The 18,598-nt window shown below is 43.0% G+C and overlaps 1 long non-coding RNA gene across 1 annotated transcript; it reads left to right on the top strand.

Annotated features, from left to right (window-relative positions):
• Positions 1 to 6,789: 6,789 nt before the first annotated feature.
• On the top strand, positions 6,790 to 7,736 carry LOC125553179. Its single transcript, XR_007303960.1, has 2 exons — positions 6,790 to 7,198; positions 7,277 to 7,736. It is a non-coding gene; the product is annotated as an uncharacterized LOC125553179 (long non-coding RNA).
• Positions 7,737 to 18,598: the final 10,862 nt, after the last annotated feature.

An 18,598-nucleotide genomic window follows, 5' to 3' on the forward strand; every position in this document is an offset into this window, starting at 1 on the left:
GAGCGAGCAACAGATTTGTTGGAAATCATACATACTGATGTATGTGGTTCGATGAATATTGAGGCTCGCGATAGGTATCATTATTTTCTGATCTTCACAGATGATTTGAGCAGATATGAGTATATCTACTTGATGAAACATAAGTCTGAAACATTTGAAAAGTTCAAAGAATTTCAGAGTGAAGTGGAGAATCATCGTAACAAGAAAATAAGGCTTCTGCGATCTAATCGCGGAGACAAATATTTGAGTTACGAGTTTGGTCTTCAATTAAAACAATGTGGAATAGTTTCACAAATTCGTGCCACCCGGAACACCACAGCATAATGGTATGTCCGAACGTCATAGCCGTACTTTATTAGATATAGTGCAAATCTATGATGTTTCTTACCGATTTACCACTATCGTTTTTGAGGTTATGCATTAAAGACAGCTGCATTCACGTTAAAAAAAAGGGGCACCATCTAAGTCCGTTGAGACGACACAATCTGAACTGTGGTTTAGCAAGAAATGAAAGTTGTCGTTTCTTAAAGTTTGGGGTTGTGATGCTTATGTGAAAAAGTTTCATCCTGATAAGCTCAAAACCAAATCGGAGAAATATGTCTTCATAGGATACCCAAAAGGAGACTGTTGGGTACACCTTCTATCACAGATCCTAAGGCAAGACATTCGTTGCTTATAATGGATCCTTTCTAGAGAAGGAGTTTCTCTCGAAAGAAGTGAGTGGGAGGAAAGTAGAACTTGATAAGGTAATTGTACCTTCTCCCTTATTGGAAAGTAGTTCATCACAGAAATCTGTTCCTGTGACTACTACACCAATTAGTGAGGAAGCTAATGATGATGATCATAAAACTTCAGATCAAGTTACTACCGAATCTCGTAGGTAAACCAGAGTGAGATCCGCACCAGAGTGGTACAGTAATCCTGTTCTGGAAGTCATGTTACTAGACCATGATGAACTTGCGAACTATGAGGAAGCGATGATGAGCCCAGATTCCGCAAAATGGCTTGAGGCCATGAAATCTGAGATGGGATTCATGTATGAAAACAAAGTATGGACTTTGGTTGACTTGCCCGATGATCGGCAAGCCATAGAAAATAAATGGATCTTCAAGAGGAAGACGGACGTTGATAGTAGTGTTACTATCTACAAAGCTAGAATTGTCGCAAAAGGTTTTCGACAAGTTCAAAGTGTTGACTACGATGAGAGTTTCTCACTCGTATCTATGCTTAAGTCTGTCCGAATCATGTTAGCAATTCCCGCATTTTATGAAATCTGGCAAATGGATAAACAAAACTGCATTCCTTAATGGATTTCTTAAAGAAGAGTTGTATATGATGCAACCAGTAGGTTTTGTCAATCCTAAAGGTGCTAACAAAATATGCAAGCTCCAGCGATTCATCTATGGACTGGTGCAAGCATCTCAGAGTTGGAATACACGCTTTGATAAGTTGATCAAAGCATATAGTTTTATACAGACTTGCGGTGAAGCCTGTATTTACAAGAAAGTGAGTGGGAGCACTACAGCATTTCTGATAAGTATATGTGAATGACATATTGTTGATCGGAAATAATGTAAAATTATTATGTAAAGCATAAAGGAGTGTTTGAAAGGAGTTTTTCAAAGAAAGACTTCGGTGAAGCTGCTTACATATTGAGCATCAAGATCTATAGAGATAGATCAAGACGCTTGATAAGTTTTTTTTCAATAAATACATACCTTGACAAGATTTTGAAGTAGTTCAAAATGGAACAGTCAAAGAAAGAGTTTCTTGCCTATGTTACAAGGTGTGAAATTGAGTAAGACTCAAAGCCCGACCACGGCAGAAGATAGAAAGAGAATGAATGTCATTCCCTATGCCTTGGTCATAGGTTCTATAAAGTATGCCATGCTGTGTACCAGATCTATTGTATACCCTACCACTGAGTTTGGCAAGGGAGTACAATAGTGATCTAGAAGTAGATCACTGGACAGCGGTCAAAATTATCCTTAGTGGAATAAGGATATATTTCTCGATTATGGAAGTGAAAAAAGGTTCGTCGTAAAGGGTTACGCCGATGCAAGTTTTGACACTAATCTAGATGACTCTAAGTCTCGGTCTAGATACATATTGAAAGTGGGAGCAATTAGCTAGAGTAGCTCCATGCAGAGCATTGTTGACATAGAAATTTGCAAAATACATGCGGATCTGAATGTGGCAGACCCGTTGACTAAGATTCTCTCACAAGCAAAACATGATCACACCTTAGTACTCTTTGGGTGTTAATCACATAGCGATGTGAACTAGATTACTGAATCCAGTAAACCCTTTGGGTGTTGGTCACATGGCGATGTGAACTATGGGTGTTAATCACATGGTGATGTGAACTATTGCTGTTAAATCACATGACGATGTGAACTAGATTATTGACTCTAGTGCAAGTGGGAGACTGAAGGAAATATGCCCTAGAGGCAATAATAAAGTTATTATTTATTTCCTTATTTCATGATAAATGTTTATTATTCATGCTAGAATTATATTAACCGGAAACATAATGCATGTGTGAATACATAGACAAACAGAGTGTCACTAGTATGCCTCTACTTGACTAGCTCATTAATCAAAGATGGTTATGTTTCCCAACCATGGACAAAGAGTTGTTATTTGATTAACGGGATCACATCATTAGATGAATGATCTGATTGACATGACCCATTCCATTAGCTTAGCACCCGATCGTTTAGTATGTTGCTATTGCTTTCTACATGACTTATACATGTTCCTATGACTATGAGATTATGTAACTCCCGTGTGCCGAAGGAACACTTTGTGTGCTACCAAACGTCACAACGTAACTGGGTGATTATAAAGGTGCTCTACAGGTGTCTCCAAAGGTACATGTTGGGTTGACGTATTTCGAGATTAGGATTTGTCACTCCGATCGTCGGAGAGGTATCTCTGGGCCCTCTCGGTAATGCACATCACTTAAGCCTTGCAAGCATTGCAACTAATGAGTTAGTTGCGGGATGATGTATTACGGAACGAGTAAAGAGACTTGCCGGTGACGAGATTGAACTAGGTATTGGATACCGACGATCGAATCTCGGGCAAGTAACATACCGATGACAAAGGGAACAACGTATGTTGTTATGCGGTCTGACCGATAAAGATCTTCGTAGAATATGTGGGAGCCAATATGAGCATCCAGGTTCCGCTATTGGTTATTGACTGGAGACGTGTCTCGGTCATGTCTACATTGTTCTCGAACCCGTAGGGTCCGCACGCTTAAGGTTTCGATGACAGTTATATTATGAGTTTATGAGTTTTGATGTACCGAAGGAGTTCGGAGTCCCGGATGAGATCGGGGACATGACGAGGAGTCTCAAAATGGTCGAGACGTAAAAATCGATATATTGGACGACTATATTCGGACATCGGAAAGGTTCCGAGTGATTCGGGTATTTTCGGAGGTACCGGGGAGTTACGGGAATACGAGGAAGAAGCAATGGGCCTTAATGGGCCTTAGTGGAAAGGACCAGGAGGTGGCGCGCGCCCCTCCCAAGCCCAGTCCGAATTGGACAAGGGGTTTGGGGCGCGGCCCCTCTCTCCCTTCCTTCCCCTCTTCCCCCCTTTCCCCCCTTCTCCTAGTTGGACTAGGAAAGGAGGAAACCTACTCCAACTATGAGTAGGAATCCTACTCCCTGGCGCGCCCCTCCTTGGGCCGGCCTCCTCCCCCTTGCTCCTTTATATACGGGGGCAGGGGGCACCCCATAGACACACAAGTTGATCCACGTGATCATATTCTTAGCCGTGTGCGGTGCCCCCTTCCACCATAATCCTCGATAATATTGTAACGGTGCTTAGGCGAAGCCCTGCGACAGTAGTACATCAAGATCGTCACCACGCCGTCGTGCTGACGGAACTCTTCCCCGACACTTTTCTGGATCGGAGTCCGGGGATCGTCATCGAGCTGAATGTGTGCTAAAACTCGGAGATGTCGTAGTTTCGGTGCTTGATCGGTCGGGCCGTGAAGACGTATGACTACATCAACCGCGTTGTGCTAACGCTTCCGTTGTCGGTCTACAAGGGTACGTAGATCACACTCTCCCATCGTTGCTATGCATCACCATGATCTTGCGTGTGCGTAGGAATTTTTTTTGAAATTACTACGTTCCCCAACAGTCCGTAGGGCGGGGGGAGGAAGCCGTCGGCAGCGAGTTCATGTCCGACGAGTCCAGTGAGCCGCTCGACGACGCGTCGAGCCGGTCTTTGGGTGGGCTGCATAAACATATTCGACATAAGGGAAAGCTGTGCAATAAACGAATACTATGAAATCACTCCGGTATCCGGATACTTACGATTTCGCCAGGGGCTTGGCCCTGGGCGGCCACTCTTCTTCACCGTCGTCGGCGTTGGTGGAGTAGTCCGGAGGAGGGGTTCTCCCTCTCTTGGACCCCTCGGCCTCCCCAGTTGGGGCGGCCTTCCTTTTCTTCCCTTCCCCCGCTGGAGGGGGAGGGGTCTCTTCTTCCTCCTCCTCATCTTCGTGGGAGGAGTGCGTCTTGGATTCGTCGGATGATGAATCCAACACCTCTGGGCACCGGGCACTCTTTCGAGTCCCCGTGGCCTTCTTCTTGGCCTTCTTCTCTGGCACCACATAGGGTGCCGGAACAAGCAGCTTCGCCAGTTGAGCGTCCGCTGGGCCTTCGGGCAAAGGAGCCGGACAGTTGATCTGTCCGGACGTCACCTGCCAATCCTGTCAAAGGAAAGGGAGCTTAGATCCCGCATGGAGTCAAACTATGAAACACTGATACCCTGTAAAAGGAAAAAGACAGCTTACCGCAAGAGCGTGACGCTGTGCACTGAGTCCGCGATCCTCGGTAGCGGATGCGGGAGCCACGGTGCCCTTGAAAAGCACCTTCCAGACATCTTCGTATGTCGTGTCGAAGAGCCTGCTCAGAGTTTGGTGCCGCGCCGGGTTGAACTCCCACAGGTTGAAAGCCCGTTGTTGACACGGGAGGATCAAGCGGATGAGCATAACCTGGACTACGTTGACAAGTTTAAGCTTCCTGTCCATCAGGGTTTTGATGCATGTTTGGAGTCCGATCAGCTCTCCTTTTTTACCCCATGACAAGCCCGTCTCTTTCCAAGACGTGAGCCGCGTTGGGGGTCCGGACCGGAACTCAGGGGGTGCGACCCATTCAGCGTCGCACGGCTCGGTGATGTAAAACCACCCCGATTGCCACCCCTTCAGGGTCTCCACAAAGGAGCCCTCAAGCCATAGGACGTTGGCCATCTTGCCAACCATGGCCCCGCCGCACTCCGCCTGGCTGCCACGCACCACCTTCGGCTTGATGTTGAAAGTCTTAAGCCATAGGCCGAAATGGGGGCGGATGCGGAGGAAAGCCTCGCACACAACGATAAATGCCGAGATGTTGAGGACAAAGTTCGGGGCCAGATCGTGGAAATCCAGGCCGTAGTAGAACATGAGCCCCCGGACAAATGGATGCAGAGGGAAGCCTAGTCCGCGGAGGAAATGGGGGAGGAATACCACCCTCTCATGGGGCCTGGGAGTGGGGATAAGCTGCCCCGTTTCGGGAAGCCGGTGCGCGATGTCGCTAGCCAGATATCCGGCCTTCCTCAGCTTTTTGATGTGTCCCTCCGTGACGGAGGAGACCATCCACTTGCCTCCTGCTCCGGACATGGCTGGAGAAGGTTGAGGTGAGGAGTGCGGACTTGGGCGCTGGAGCTCGAGTACGCAAGAATGGATAGGCGAAGGAGGAAGAAGGCGTAGGTGAAAAGATGGATCCTTATCCCCTTATATGGGTGGACGCAACTACATGTCCCCACCAGCCTGATGAAACTCGCTTATCTCCCAAGCGCCATAATCAAAGGCGCGGTTGGGTTACCCACGCCCGTATTGATGAGAATCCCGGAATAAGGGGACACGATCTCAGTTTTAACAAGACGTGCCAAGGAAACCACCTCGCATAACGCGCTGAGATGGGACAGTAAAACGGTTCGAATAAAAGCTTGGCCGTGGTGCGATGTCACACTACGGAATACGTCAGCAGATTTGATTTGTGTAAATATTATTCTCTCTATGGCAATATGTGAAAAAACTTATTTTGCAGAGCCGGACACTACCTTTGTGTTCAAAATCTTCTATGAAGTACTTGGAGGAGGAACCCGCCTTGCAATGCCGAAGACATTTTGCGTGCCGGGCTCGTCGTTATTGAAGCCTGGTTCAGGGGCTACTGAGGGAGTCCTGGATTAGGGGGTGTCCGGATGGCCGGACTATACCTTCAGCCGGACTCCAGGACTATGAAGATACAAGATTGAAGACTTCGTCCCGTGTCCGGAAGGGACTTTCCTTGGCGTGGAAGGCAAGCTTGGCGATACGGATATTCATATCTCCTACCATTGTAACTGACTCTATGTAATCCTAACCCTATCCGGTGTCTATATAAACCGGAGGGTTTTAGTCCGTAGGACAATATACACATCAACAATCATACCATAGGCTAGCTTCTAGGGTTTAGTCTCTCTGATCTCGTGGTAGATCAACTCTTGTAATACCCATACCATCAATATTAATCAAGCAGGACATAGGGTTTTACCTCCATCGAGAGGGCCCGAACCTGGGTAAAACTTCGTGTCCCCTGCCTCCTGTTACCATCCGGCCTAGATGCACAATTCGGGACCCCCTACCCGAGATCCGCCGGTTTTGACACCGACACAAGCATATGGCCAGATTATTATGCCTTGTAGAGATGAAAGATCATGGCAAAAGATCAACGAAATTGAAGTGAAACCACCTTAGTATGAAAGACATGTTGGTAGGTCATCTAAGAAGAGAAGACAAAATCCTGTTGAGATGGAAGAAGGGGCAAAGATGAGCAGACATGGCACTATATCCCATTGCAGTGTGTGCAACTCAACAGATAACAACAAAAGAAAGTGCCCAAATAAAGGTCAACAAGGGCAATCACTCAGTGTTGATATGAGACCACAAACACAAGGAGGACAGAAGAGGAAGCTACAAGTGAAGAGAAACATTCTTACATAGGTACAACAACATTTTGTTTCTCTATTTAGTAGTTAGCTCATTTCATTCTTGCAACTATTGCTCATACTCTATTTATAGGAATCTGGTACAACAAGTGTTGGACATAGGAAGCAACGCACTCAAACTACCGTGCTTGAAACACTCCTTCTTCAAGTATGTTATTATGTCTTAACATCTCATTTCCCTGAAATATGTTGCATTGATGTTTGATGCTTCTTTGGTTATAAGCAGGCTCAAGCATCGCAGCAATCCCATGTGTCACCAGGCCCTATTCCAGAATCCGCCTTCATTGCTCGCAACAGAGATGCTTTGCAGCCCACTACAGCTACCACATCCACTGTTGGCTTAAAGAAGAAGCAAAAGAAGAGGGTTACAAAGGCCAGTATCACTGAATATAAGTGAACATGTTCTCACTTTGGACAGAGAGCTTTTTGGACAGACAACAGCTCTATTTTGGGTAGTATTTAGATGATGCCAGCTAGGTGTTGAAGTAAACCTCATGCATGTGTTGCTGTGGGTTTATCTGCACCTTCATATGTGCATTTTGAGGTTCTCATGTAATAGAAACCTAAATTACTAGCTTTTATTTCGAGCGCCATGTAATTCACTATTAGTTATATGTACCCAATGCACTTCGTATTATTGTTGTGAATGTGGCCAATGCTATCAGTTGTGTCAATGTTTCAGATGATATTGTGTTACAGCTTCCATGTGTGTTGTAGTTGAGACATTGGTTCAAGCACAACAATTTATTGCATGGTTGAAGTGAGCTACCAGGGTTGGTCCTCACCATGGTTGAAGTGAATGAAGCATGTGAGCTTGCAGCCATGGAAGAGGAGAAAATGAGGAAACGGAAGTGAAGTGAAGAAAGGAGCAGCCTTTCTGTGTTATGTACATGCAGGGGGGTAAATGCAAGCCCACCAATCGTTTATAGCGGGAGTTTTGCCGCCAAAACCGAGTCATCCGATGTGGCAAAGGTCAAAGTGCCACGGGTGCAGGTCAGGCTTGGTCCGTCGAATTTAGGACCGGCGGTGGCACACTTCAGAAAGAAGTAGGACTCAGATATGCGTTTTCATAGTTTTAGGACTAAAGTGACACACCTCGAATACTTTTAGGACCAATGGTGGATTTTACTTTACATTTTTCAAGACTGCCTTTAACTATTGATAAGATTAATTGTACATGCGATGTACAATGTGCAAATTATATCATTGAAAGCTCCATCCACGTACTAATTTGACTGTATGCTTTATATAATTTGCATGTCATATATTATTGCTCTAACATTTGCTAAAAGTTAGCCTCGAAAAATGTGTTAGGTCCTATATAGATGGATAAAGGGAGTATATTCTTATGGTAGGCCCAATTTAATTAGTTTGTCAACAACACAGGCCCACTAGCTTTGCCCCATGACTTTAGGTTGACTTCTGTGTATCTGTGCTCTTCATAATCATGTTCCTTCGGTTCCTTTGATTTGTTTCATGCTTTGTCTGGTAATCCGTGGTGGGGGGGGGGGGGGGGGGGGGGGGGGGGGGGGGTATCATGGGATTATGGGGCCTAAGAAACCTACTGGGCTAGCGTAGAGGGATCCGCATGCCCGATGATTGAAATTCTAATGTTTTGGCGGTTGGCTTGGGGTAGTCAAATAGTTCGGTAAAAGGTAAGTGTGAGAATCAAACATCTTGGAGCAAGGTGAATTGGAGCTTGGGCTGCAATGAGCCCAGATATATGTAATTAAGGAAAAAACAAAATAAATGGGAGAATAAAGGGAGTAGCAAACATTGTGTTTGTTATTTTCATATCTGAATATTTGTCTTTTTTACTACCAATATATAGGAACGTGCATTACATGAAATTTTCAGGTAATCACATCTATGTGTAGATGCCAAATCTTTTGTTGAACCCTTTTACACTTCAATAAATTATTTCTGACCTATACACTTATATAAAAGGCTAACATCATACTTATTAGTATGTTTTTGAAATATATGTATCCATGTTTTTTTATGAAACTTATTGGCAAGTTTAATATTGTAGTACTAGTCACTAGTCATGCCATAGTTTTTTTTTTGAGGATCAATGCCGCTTTATTGATTAAACGTAGCTAGGGATCTCATCAGAGAGAACCTGAAGAACAGACCCCGGTGGAACAGACCACCAAACATTACAAACTTCATCACCTAAACCTACTTTAGCTAATTTATCCGCGGCACCATTCGCTTCTCGCTTCGTCCACGTGACCCTCACCTGCAGGAACTGGTTAAGCAACTGCTTGATCTCTTCAATGCTAGGCCCCAAAGTCGAGAGGTCTTGTTCCGTTTTGTTGATCGCCGCGACGACTCCCAGGCAATCCAGCTCGACATGAAGGTTTTGCACATTAGCCTCGCTAGCCAGCTGAATAGCATGCTGGCACGCCGCCACCTCCACCATCTCAGCGCTCGAGGCTTGATCGGCAAAGTAGCAAGCGGCAGCCCTGAAGCCTCCGTTGTGATATCTCAGTACCACACCCGCATCTCCCTTTCCTTGATCTTTGGAGAACGCTCCTTCAGCATTGGCTTTGATCCAGCCCTCCTCTGGCGCCTCCCATCTTGTCCTCGCACTGGGCCCTCGAACAATTGTGGGTTTTTCATGGACATTTCTTCATTCTTCTGTCAGCCGCAGCACCCGCTCCATTATTTCATGTGGCTCTTCTATCTGTTTTCCATCCCGGGCTTCATTCCGAGCGAGCCACAACGCATAGACCGACTGGACCATCACCAATCTCTCCATAGTTGCAGTCTTGCAAAATACTCATGCATCCAGTACAACTATGCATGTTACTTTCAAAAACTCTACGCGCGCCTAAACTTTGATACTAGTACTGATGGTGTTGCAAATTTTTAATGGAAAGATATATTTAATTTCAATTGTTACTTCATTATTATCCTGCAAGGGTTTGTGTCAGGTTTAATTAACTTGCGTCTTTTATTTTATGTGTCCCTGCATGAAGTTATCTCGAACTCGACATTCATGTGCCGAAACGCCCAGGACAGTGTGGAGAAGACAAACGTGGTGTGGGGACCATCCAAGGGTTTCAAGCACTTCAACTTGAAGAGGCTGGGGGTTCAAGGGTTTGAAAAGGAAGACAAGGTGACAAACTATATAAGGCTAGTCATGGAGCGAGCTGTGGGGCTGAAGAGAATCGTGCTGCGTCGTGAACTCCCATGTGAGAGCTGCCACGACTTTGAAAGAACATCCCAGGTGGATCAAGCTAGAAGGCGTCAGGTTAAGGACCGACTCACCCAGGGATCCTCCTCATCTGTGGAGATAATAGTCCACCAGTCCACCAGATAGGGTGAAGGAATGATGAGTCTCATAGCGCTCACACGCTCGCAACAGCTAGAGTGATGACTCCGTATGATGCCTGTCCAGTCGTAGTTTTAACTTCTAGAGTAGTTATTAATTGCTTGAGAATACATGATTGTGTGGACCTCGCAATGTAGTAGCTAAATTATGATGTGTGTACTGCAATCTGGATGCATGCTTTTCCCTTTGAATTTACCGAGATACTGACTACCTACTGGCTGTGTTGCTTCCTGCTCAAGTCTTTGGGAATGTTTGCTATCTGACGAATTTGTCTAGTCAATACGAACATGTGAAAGCAATGGAAGCGAGATTGACCGTGATAAGTACTCACCAAAGCTCCCATAATACGCTATGGCCGGCCGGTCATGTTGTTTCTTCTTCTTCTTCTTCTTCTTTGGATGGAAAAATGTCATTTTTTTTCAAACGGAAGTCTCCAGTCCACTCTAGCATGTTGTTCTTCATTACGACAGCTTCAGACAGTTTTTTGTTTCCACTAGGAAGTGGTATTGTTTGACCAGCTATAGTAATAGGCACCACTAAAAGGAGGCACAGGGGGAAAAAACTTCAACAAATAACTGTATAATGATTTATTTTTTAAAGAGAGGGGGTTCCCCCCCGCCCCATTTTATAGAATGAAGCAGACCGCAACCAGTCACAGGAATACAAAGTTTTCGAATGACCTGAACACTACAAAGCATCTACCCTCGCAGGAAATAACCTACAGCCAACATAGTAGTTTACGCCTAAGCCAACAAAGCATAATGTCCAAACCGAATTATTACAGATGTCCAACGGAAAGAAAGGCAATCCGGAGGAGTTCCCCACGCCGTTTGTCCAGCAGTAGGATGCATCGCTGTAGAAGCTTTGCTTGCCCATCGTCGCAGAGAACCATCCATTGGTGTAAAAAGCAGCTTAGTTTTGCAGGAATGCATTTCACATTTTTCCACTTGCGCCCCTGAAAACAAAATTCATTCTTTAGTCTCCACAAGCTCCACAAGGCAGCAGTTGTAACCATATTCAAAACAGCTTTTTCTTTATGTCTATGCCAGAAGGACATAATTTTTGTAAAACAGGATATTCTACACTTGCTGGGCCACCACACAATCAAACAACAAGTGTTGAACGGTTTCAAATTCCGCACAGAATAAGCATGAAGGGTCTTCCACTTCCCTCCTCTTCGCAAGGTTATCTCTAGTAAGTATCTTGTTATGAACACATAGCCACAAGAATACATGAATGTTTTGTGGGCATAGGATTTTCCACATCTTAGGACTAATGTCAGAAACCACCCCACCAAAATTGATTTGTTTATAAAAAGACTTGACTGAAAATAGCCCATTTGGTTCTAAACCCCAGATTGGGGTGTCCATTTCATCTACTGGAGGGTGTTGTTTGACCATACAGACAAACTGATCCCAGCGTTCCATACCAAGGTGATCAACACACCTCCTGAATGTTAGTTTCAGTTCATTCCCGTCCCAAACCTGGGCTACAGTGTTGTCAGTCTGGTTACAAATACAAAATAAATCCCAGAACTGCACCTTAAGGGAACAATCCCCTATCCACACATCATGCCAAAAACTAATGAGTTTTCCATTTCCCAATTTCCAGGTATAGATAGTTTTTGCAGCTGCAAGCGCCCAAGTAATGCTCTTCCAGAAGGTAGAGCCCCCTTCACTTTTAGCCCAAAGGAGATTGGGGGAATTAACACGATATTTATAAAGCAGAAGCTTAGACCAATCTGAATCAGGGTTATTAAAAAATCTTTTCCCCCAAGAAGCTAATAAGGCCATATTATATTCTTTAATATTGGGCACCCCCAAACCTCCATACTCCTTCCTTCTAGTAATTAACCCCCAATTCGCTAGGTGGTACTTGTGTTGATCTCCCAGGTTTCCCCAAAAGAAATGAGCCATTTGGGAGTTAATTGCATTAATTGCCCACTTAGGAAATTTGATCATAGACATCAAGTAAGCAGGAATAATGATCACACAAGCACATAGTAGGATAATTTTGCCTTTATAAGTGAGGTATCTCCCCAGCCAACCAGAGATCCCTTTAATGATTCTATCAATGATAGGCTGAATATCTTCTCTTTTTAATTTATCATAGTGCAGAGGCACTCCCAAGTACTTGATAGGAAAAGAACCATTTTTACAGCAAAAAATTTGAGCAAATTCCTTAGCAATTGCATCATCCATATTTATAGTCATGAGATCACTTTTATGGAAGTTGATTTTCATCCCAGACAGGTTTTCAAAACATGACAGAAGCCATTTAAAATTTCTTGCTTTTTGGACATAATTTTCTAGGAAGAGTATGGTGTCATCTGCATACTGCAGACTAACCACACCTCCAGGGATCACATGAGGCAGAAGCCCAGAAATTAGACTTTGAGAAGCAGCTTTCTTGAGCATTTTGGTAAAAACATCAGCAACTAGATTAAACAACAGGGGCGAGTGTGGATCCCCTTGTTTGAGGCCTTTTCCTCCTACAAAGTAGGGACCTGTTGTATCATTAATCCTCACACTGAAAGTGCTATTAACAAGAGTGCTTTTGATCCAAGAAATCCATTTTGGACCAAAACTCCTCGAGTGAAGCATATCAAACAGAATTTCCCAACTAACTCTGTCATAGGCCTTCTCATAGTCTAATTTGAGAACTAAACCTTGCGATCCCGATTTTTTAATCTCATGGATCACTTCATGTGCCATCACCACACTCTCTAGTATGTATCTCCCCTTAATGAATGCAGTTTGATTAGAAGAAATCAGCCTGCACCCAACAGGTGAGACCCTATTGGTCATGGCCTTAGAGAACATTTTAATCCCACAGTTACTCAGACTAACAGGGCGAAACTTCTTCATCTCCCTGGCATCAACTTCTTTAGGAATGAGCACAATCAGGGCAAAGTTTAATCTTTGTAAATCCAGTTTTCCTGTTTCAAAGTCTCTCACCAGGGCCATAAAGTCACTTTTAATAACATCCCAAAAGGTTTGATAAAACAAGAAAGATAGTCCATCCGGGCCAGGGGCACCATGGGCATAAGACCCAAATATTGCCCCTTTAATCTCCTCTTCAGAAAAGTTTGTCTGCAAGAGGTCGTTCTCTTCCTAGGTAACTAACTCATTTTCCTCCCAAAAGGAAGGACCAAGACAGATTTCGTGCTTGTTTTCAAAACAAAACAAGTTTTTATAGTAGGTAGTAGCTACCCCCAGCATTTCCTGAGTGGTGTATACAGGACCATTTTCTCCAATAAGCTCAGATAAGTGGTTTTTTCTGTGTCTATGATTGGCCATCGCATGAAAATAAGCATTATTTTTATCCCCATCCATAATTCTACAGTCTCTGGAGCGTTGCCACAAGGCAGTCTCTTCTTTGCTCCAAATCTGTGTGAGCTCTTTCCTAATTTCCTCCATTCTAATCTTATCTCTGTTATCAATTTGATTTCTCTTAGAAAACACATCAAGAATGTCAAATTCAAGTAAAAGCTCTCTCTTATCGCCATCATTTTGCAAACCTGCCCACAAAAGAAGGAAAGTGCATATGTAACAAATCAGCTCAACATGAGCCAATAGCCGAATAATAACTTCATGCTCTATTCCAGTCATGTTCTTCCTCCTGCCAACCTCCGACACAGTTCGGGCCGCTTTCCTCCGCCACCCACGTCCAGCGGCCGTGCTGCACCGCCCTTGTCAAAGCTGCCACCTCCACTGGTATATATGTTCCCGAGAAAATATCAGGTGATACAAGAGTTTAGGTGCTACCATGATACAAGCTTTCGTGAGCCATTGGATCAGAGATCTAAGGGTGACAACCATGTTTTTGGACTTGCACGTAAATACCAGATTCTTGAAGGATTTTTCTGCAAAGTTGCAGGAGCTCTATTTTTGTCCGTTGGATATCTGATCGAACGGTTCGTGTGAGTTCGTATCACGGGAGCTTCTCCTACTCCCACTAATGGGTCAACGTAGTGGACACACGCTATAGGCCATCGCAATGAGAGATGTAACAACTGTATATCTCTCGGTGTGATGGCCTAGCCTGGTGCGTACTTCTAACACTGTAGCCATCTGAGTGTGCGCTGTGGATGAGAGGCAGGAATGGAATGGGGGGCAAATCCGATTATCCGTACGACGAAGAGTGCACCAGCAAAGCAAGTGGGCCGACTCCATTTTACCGGTAGGAAGAGGGGTTCTCGCTCCAACTTTGAAACCATCTAGAAGGTATAAATAAGTTTTTACCAGTTTTGGCAACCTTCTAGAATGCTGACTATTTTGTTCTTTTTATTGTTGTTTCTTTTACAATTCTTTTTACCTTTTCTAGTTTAATTATAAAAAATTGTAAGTTGTTAACCTATTATAAAATCATGTACCTCCTTACGAAAAATTAATTGAGTTTCAAAATATGTTTGGGATATCAAAGAATGTTCATATTTTAAAAAATGTTCATAACTTCAAAAAAATGTTTCCATTCTCAAGAAAAAATAGGAATATCAAAAAAACAAAATCAAGTTCTCAAAATTTTGTTCACAATTTTTTAAAACTCACATTTTCCAGAAAATAACTTAAAATTCTAGAATTTGTTTTGTGTTTTCAAAAAATGTTCACGTTTCGAGAAAATGTTCATAATTTTGAACAATGTTCGCATTTTCAACAAATGTTCAGAATTCAAAAATGTGTATTTTTTAAAAAAATCACAATTTGAAGTTTTTAACATTTTTGCAAAGCTATCGAGTTTACAAAAAATGTTTAAAGTTTCAAATATTGTTTGCATATTCAGAATATGTTCAGAATTTCAAAAATTGTTTGCATTATCAAAACAAATGACGGTTTTAAAAATATGTTCTCAAATATTATTTACTTTTGAAATATATTTTTTCATGATTTTTTGAAAAATTGAATGTAAACAAAAAATAACGCTACTGTACTGAGCATACTACAACACCTACCATCTCACGACAGTAGCCCAATCGAAAACAGGAAACCAAGTCACAACCAGTACACTAGGCACATGGTCCCAATTGCCTGCCTCTTTCTTGGTCCATCCCTTCGGTACCCTATAGCTCACAGCATGAGATAGGTTGTGACATACCCCGTCTTACTGTGGCTGCTGGCACGAAGTTTGTCAGGGCTTCTTCCTCGAGCGCTAAGTGGTGATTCGACATGGATTCTACATCTTTAAAACCAAGCCAAGGCTCTTTATTTTGGCGGTGTGTATGATACTTGGGGCTCCCTAGGTACATGGTCAGGCTCAGTCAGGGTCGCTCTGGGCGTGAGGCCACCTATTTGACACAATAGGGGGCTCTCTTGAATAGAACGCTGATTGCTATACATATCAATGTAGTTGCCTACAGACCTCATCGCCAGGGTGGCAGGGTGCTGACCAATTAGCGTTAGGTTCAAGCACACTATGTTTTTTTGTTTCCCCTTTTTCACCTATATTTTCTTTTCTCACTACGTAAGGTTCAAATAAACAATGAAAAAATGTTCATTATTTGAAAAAATGTTTGCCGATTAAAGTAATTTTCACAAACCTAGAAAATATCTACATAGTTCAAAAAGGTACTCAAATGGAAAACAAAATTAAGAATTTCAAGACATGTTCATGAATTTAAAAAAAATCATGATTTAAAAAATGGTCATGGGATTGAAAAATGTTAGCGAAATAAAATTTGCAAAAATTAGAAAAAGTTGAATTCAAAATTTTTTTCAAGAATTTTAAAAATTACATGAATTTTTAAAATGTGCATAAATTAAAAGATGTTCACAATTTGGAAAAATGTTCAGGGCATCCAAAAAATGTTGAATTAAAAAATTCTCGTGAATTGAAAAATGTTCAAGAATTTGAAAAAATTTCAAATATTTTTTACAAATCATTGTGAAGTTGAATTTTAAAATAAGTTATTTAATTTTACAGGAAGTTCATGAATTAAAACGAAAAAAAATTAAAAAGGAGAAAAAAAGGTTAGAAAACTAGAAAACCAGATAGAGAAACAAAAATAAAAAATAAAAAATTGTTCGGAAGACTCCCAAAACCGGGTGGAAGCTTCCCAAACCAATGTCAGAAGCTTTGTAAAACCACCCCATCACTTCCGCTAATGAGATGGCTAGTGGAGTTGTTCGAGCGGAATGAGGGACGCACTTCTCAGTCAGCGCTGCTTATCATTTCTTTGTTTTATTTTAATTTTGAGCTTTTTGCCATTCCAGGACTTTTCTTGGAAACACTGTATCGATGCATATGCTTACAATATGCACACACTTATCTCTATGAACACAACACACACAAGCTATCCACAAGCTTGTAAAATTCGCCCCTGCAACCTTGTAGTTGACGCAATGTAAAAAATTAGAAAATATGCGAACACCCATGTCAAATTTAAAACTTGAATTAGTGTGAGCTAATGATGCCACAAGAAACCTAACCATATAAACTAAGGTTGGTTCACCTACGAGGACTTGTATCAGACCCTATGTTGTGCTAGTAGACTTGTGGGCTTCATAATTGAAGCCGTACACACCCAGCAATGAGACATGCATACAAAAGGATTTTTTTCAAGAAACTTTCAATTTATTCATTTTTAATCATGGCAGTACAAAGAACAACAGAGGTAATAAAAATCACAACCATGTTCGTGACCACCTAACAACGACTACAAGCACTGGAGCGAGCCGAAGGCGCGCCGCCGTCATCGCCCCTCCCTCACCGGAGTCGGGCAAACCTTGTTGTAGTAGACAGTTGGGAAGTCGTCGTGCTAAGGCCCTATAGGACTAGCGCACTAGAGTAGCAACCATCACTGATGAAAAAAACGTAGATCAGAAGGATCAAACTTGTAAATACCTAAACAAAAACGAACGAAGACCAGATCCAAATAGATCCACCGAAGACCAGCACCGACCGAATCCCGCAAAAACCGACGGAGACAAACCTTCACACGCCCTCCGGTGATGCTAGATGCACCATCAGAACGGGATAGAACGTGGGAGACATTATTCCTACTAAAGAAGGTTGCCCCCGTCACACAACCCTAACCAAGATGCTGAATCCAACAAGAACGAGAATGGGGTCCCTCCCACCGGCGGAGGGGGGGGGGGGGGCGAGATCCTCTGCACCTCCATGGCCTAGAGGATTTTTTTAGAGCTGAAACAAAATCATAGTTATCGGATTTGATGTCAGGAACCTAGTTTGTTGTTTGATTCTTATAGGTTAAAGCAATAGTTTAATATTTTTTATCATTTTGATTAAAAATAAGTGTTTGTAAAATCGTAACAAATTTGTCTCGGATGGTCATAATTTATAGCAAAATATAAATTAGTATTTTCATGTGAAATGCATTTTTATGGTTACTTTTTGATATATTTGTCTATGTAGGAAAGGTCAAATGATTATGCAATTTTTGTGGCCAAATAATCTTGAAAAATACTCATTCGTATCCAAATATAATATGTTTTTATTTTGCCGTCGCCTCCTCCTCCTCCATAAAAAAGCTAGGGTTTCTGCCTCCCGTTGGCGCCGCCGCAGGTCCGCCTCCTTTCCGATGCCCCTAAGGCCATGGGGGCGTGGTGGATCTCGGCAAGGGCCGGGGGAGGGCTTCGTTTCTAGTCGTTTCTTTCAGTTTTGCTAGGGTTTGTGTCCTGCTCAGGAAAACGAGACGGCAGCGGCCCCCTGAAGATGGAATGAATGTCTCCCCGCCTAGCCCCCGTTCCGACGGTGCGTTTATTACTGTCAGTGGGCATGTGGAGGTGTGTCTCCGGTGGATCTATTTTTGGTGGATTTGCTCGGATCTCGTCGTTGTACGTTCGAGTGTCTTTGGGTTGGATCCTTCTGATCTACGTTATTCTTCATCTACGACGATTGTTGTTCTGGTGTGTGGTCCTATGGGGCCTTAGCACAACGACTTTCCGATTGTCTACTACAACAAGTTGTGTCCGACTCTGGCGATGGAGGGGTGATGACGGCGGCTCGCCTTCGGTTCACTTCAGTGCTTGTAGTCGTCGCTAGGTGGTCTACGGATCTGGATAGAATTTCTATTATTTATGATATTCGTTGTACTGTCATGATGGAAGATGAATAGATAGAAAATTTTCTAGCAAAAAAATATAAGATGGTTTTTAGGCTAGTTTAGCCTTATAATAGGTATAAAATATAAGATGTTTTTTTAGGCTAGTTTAGCCTTAATAGGCAACACTGGCACACTGGCATTAGGAC

The sequence above is a fragment of the Triticum urartu genome, chromosome 4, assembly GCF_003073215.2.
Source record: "Triticum urartu cultivar G1812 chromosome 4, Tu2.1, whole genome shotgun sequence".
NCBI lineage: Eukaryota > Viridiplantae > Streptophyta > Magnoliopsida > Poales > Poaceae > Triticum > Triticum urartu.